The sequence below is a fragment of the Furipterus horrens genome, unplaced genomic scaffold (assembly GCF_987537825.1).
Source record: "Furipterus horrens unplaced genomic scaffold, mFurHor1.1.pri manual_scaffold_11, whole genome shotgun sequence".
In the NCBI taxonomy this organism is placed as follows: domain Eukaryota; kingdom Metazoa; phylum Chordata; class Mammalia; order Chiroptera; family Furipteridae; genus Furipterus; species Furipterus horrens.
The window spans coordinates 35004796-35008997 of NW_028327181.1; the positions used below are offsets into that span (position 1 = coordinate 35004796).

General features: G+C 49.6%; 1 long non-coding RNA gene across 1 annotated transcript; it reads left to right on the forward strand.

Moving 5' to 3' along the window:
- On the forward strand, positions 1-2802 carry LOC149997384 (uncharacterized). Its single transcript, XR_016514250.1, has 3 exons — positions 1-491; positions 656-738; positions 2185-2802. It is a non-coding gene; the product is annotated as an uncharacterized LOC149997384 (long non-coding RNA).
- Positions 2803-4202: the final 1400 nt, after the last annotated feature.

Genomic DNA, 4202 nt, shown 5'->3' on the forward strand with positions numbered 1-4202 from the left:
GAAAGAGAGGGAGAGAAACATGATGTGAAAGAAAACCTCCGCTGGTTGCGCGAGGCAGGCAGCTGAACCAGACAGAACCTGCAAGCTAAACGTGTGCCCCCTACGACTGGGGTCAAAGCCGCGGGTCCGTGTGCAGGCTGGTTCTCAAAGCGCAGGAGGTACCGATAATATTTCCCATTTTTTCCTCACAGAACAGAGGAAATAAAAAGTAGATTTAAAGGTTAGCCATGCCGAGATTATTACCCCTTTACCTTTTTCCTTCATAGACTGTTTTGTTTGCATCTTAGGAATTATAATCCTTTTGTAGATACATGTAGGCATAGAATCTTTTTTCTTTCTATAGTTATTATAATTGAAAAAGTTGAATTGTTGGATATTTTCTCATGCATTGTTTTGGTTTTGTTTGTTTTTCATTGGATCGAGTGGGAGCTGCAAGCAAAGTAATACGCACCGACAGGAGTAGAAGACCTCAGCCGGTCAGAAGGATTGAGGTACTTTGTGATGCTTCCATGATCTTAGCAAACTTTTATGCCCCTGAGTGGAACCGGCTTCACTGCCCTAGGAGACTTTTGTATAGTCCCAATAGTGAGTGAGACATCGTAAGAGTTTGCTTTTCGTGCACACAGTGATCCCAACCTAAAACTTACCTCCACAGACTGCGTGAGGCTTCGTGGAGACCGGGTAGCAGAAACCTGCTTAGAAAAGCCCGCGGTCGTCAGGAAGAGCCATCTAGAAAAGGTAAGGCTTTCTCGCAGCCCTTAAGACCGTTGTTGAGCGCGAACACACTTTATCTCTCCATCAAGGCCAAACTCGTTTCAAAAGCAAAGGAGGTATGATTTCACCTTTCCGTATGTTATTACTGCTCTAGCTCTGTGCATCTTTGGGGCACAGTGAAACAGCATGCTACAAAAGAAGGAGCATATTTGGAAAATGAGCTCCTATGTGCTCTCCTCTGGCTTTGAACCGGCAGCTGTTCTTTCAGCAAACAGTTTCTGATAATGTCTCCATTCCTATGTCTACCAAATTAGCTGATTGAGGGATGCGCACGTCTGCCTTTGCTCTTCATCTGTTGTCCCAACTGCTGCACAAGAACCGTTAGGGTTCGGGGTCCCAACCCGGTTTCACCTTCTTGTTTCTCCCTCTTAGTTCCTTGGTTTCACTACTTTTGGAAACAGTTACCTCACTAAGTCAGTGTAACATGAAAAGCATAATGTGATGATCTCGAAATGGTACAGAGCCCTTTGTTTGTGCACGGCTCTTGACAGGTGTAGACTGTCAGCATCAGAGTCGTTTTGCAAAGTGAAGAAAATGCCGTACTTCCTATGACTGAGCTGACACGTAAACGAGTTCAGCATTGGTGTCAGTAGTCCTTTGAGCTGAGTGATTAGATGCCTCTGGCACCTGTAAATATGGCGCAAATGACTGCGTTTTCCCGAAGGCGGTGGCACCGGCTGTAAGTGATGATGGAGAAAGCAGCGATGTGCCCAGCCCGTCACAGGCAATAGTGTGGGGAAGGCCAGGGGAGGGGGAGCGAGGGCTGGGTGCAGGTGGGCCAGGCTGGGGACCATGGGGGACATCTGTCAACAGTGTCAGAAGTAAAAGCCAAAGGAAATGGCAAGCTGAAGGCATTTCTCTCACTAGCATGGTTCTCAGATAGTCAGTGCCAGAGCGGTGAAAAGGACAATGCAGGAAACCCTCAGGATTTGAAAACAAACAGACTCTCCTGAGGAATGTAAAAGAGGGAGTGGGCCTTGTGAGGGAAGAGAACATGCAGACCGGCGACAGGTAACCGAGTGTCTCTAAGTGACAAGATGCACAGATGTACACTGACTGTGTATATACCCATCCATAGAACCCAGGGCATGGAATTATGCCTTGGTCCTAAGCTCCTTGTAGACTCTATGGGTGTTATCTCTTTGTTGTGTTTTGCTTTTCCGATTTGTTGGTATGGGAGATGAAAAGGGATAGGTGTTGGGATCCAGTACGAAAGAGTCATAATTAATATAACTCTCTGAAGCAATGTAATTGACATAATGAAGTCTTTTATTCAGGCCTGCCTTTGGTCTGTTTATTTTAGTGTAAGTAGGGAATAAAGTTAAGTAAATGCCTACTTTGTCTTGGGTTGCCTACGAAAGCTTTTGAAATGCACAAACTTGGTTTGTAAAGACTTCCATTTATTTTTAGAGAGAGACGAGAGGAAGGAGAGAGGGAGAGAACCATCGACCCATTGCCTCTGGAATGCCACCCGCCTGGGGACTGAACCTGACCGCGAATGGAACGGACGACCTTTCACTTTGCGGGACGATGCCCATACGACTCGCCGCACCGGTTCGTCAGGGCTGCGCAAACTCATTTCAAGACAAAAAGTAAAAAACAATAAACACGAGGAATAACATCAAAAAAAAAGTAAGTTCCTTTTTTTATAATCTTTAGAATTTCGCCTTTTTCTGCCTTTTTAATTTATGTTGTTATATATCGAGTGTGATTTTTTACTTCTCTACCATCTGGTGGCTTCTCTGTTTTTCTGTAATAATTGAATGCAAAATACGCAGTCAGTGTTCCGCGAGAGCTGGAGCTGGGTGGGTGTGCTCTTTGTGCACTGCCAGAAGGTCGTGTCGTTTCTCATGTAAAGCACTTGAAACTGACATCGGTGCCTGTTAAGTGAAGAAGGGCATACTATGGGGACCTTTCATCCTTGTTCCCTCTGGCTTGAACGTTCTGGTGTTTCTGAAGTCAATGGCATGATGAAGGCAAGTTGGCTATTTCAACCCAGTATTGCTTCATTCCTGCCATCAGTGAGCAGCTGTGTGTGACCTGCCTCAGTCACCTGCCTTCCGTGTCCTGCCGTCTCTTACCTGCCCCCTGGGACATGCCTAGTGAGACGTGCCCTCCGTGACCTGGCTCCAGTGACCTTCCCTAGTGACCTGCTGTCTGTTACCTGCCCTCTGAAAGCTTCATTCTTTGACTAGCCTCCTGTGCCCTGCCCTCCTTGACCTGCATTCTATGACCTCCCTCAGTAACAGGCTACGACCGCTGTCTGTGACCTGCTCTCTGTGAACTGCCCCTCTAGGACCATCCGTCTGTGCCCTGTACTCAGTGACTGTCCACTGTGACCAGGCATCTGTGACCTGCTCTAAGTTCTGGCTTCCTTCATGTGGTATTTGTGATCTGCTCCCCATTACCTCCCTCAGTGACATGACTTGTGTGACTGGCCCTGGTGACCTACCCTCCGTGACTTGGCCCTATGTCCTCACTCACTGCCCTGCCCTCTTTGTCCTCCCCCATCACCTCCCTCAGTGACCTACCCTAGTGACCTTCCCTCAGTCCCGCCATCAGTGACCAGCCCTCTGTGACCAGCCATCAGTAACCAGCCCTCAATCATCACCTGCCTTCAGTGACCTGCCCTGTGATGCCGGCCCTCTGTGACTGCCTCAGTCACATGCTCTCGTTGACCTCCCTCAGTGTCTTGCCCTGTATGCTCCCCCTCACATCTGTGACCTCCTTCACGACCTGCCCTCTGTCCTCTGTCTTTTGTGACCTGCCGCCTGTGACTTGCCCTCTGTGACCTCGCTCAGTGACTTGCCCTAGTGACCTTCACTCAGTACTTTCACCAGGACCAGCCCTCTGTGACCTACCCTCGGTGATGTGATCTGTGTGTCCTGTCCTCAGTTCTGCCGTCTGTGACCCGACCTATGTGATCTGCCCTAAGGCCTTGTTTCCTTCGCCTGGGATTTGTGATCTGCCCCATATTACCTCCTTCGGTGACATGCCTTGTATGACCTGCCTGTGTGGCCGGCCTTCAGTGACCTGCCTTCTGTGATGCACCCTATGGGACCTCACTTAGTGCCTGACCCTCTGTGACTTCTGGAACCTCCTTCAGAGACCGGCGCTAGTGAACTTCCCTCATCCTGCCATCAGTGCCGGCCCTCTGGGACCGGGCCTTGGCGACATGTGCCCTGCGACCACCCCTCAGGGACTTGTACTCTGCGACTGCCCTCTGTGAGCTGCTTCTGTGACGTAGCAACTGTGACCACCGCTCTGTGACCGCCACTGACCTTGCCCTCTGAGACCTGCTTCAGTGGACCCGCCCCGTGTCACTTCCCCTCAAGTAACCTGGCCTCGGACTTGTCCTCTGGTTCCTACCTCCAGTCCTGCCCTCTGGGACTTGTCCCCCTGTGTCTTCCCTAGGTGACCTGGCTTCA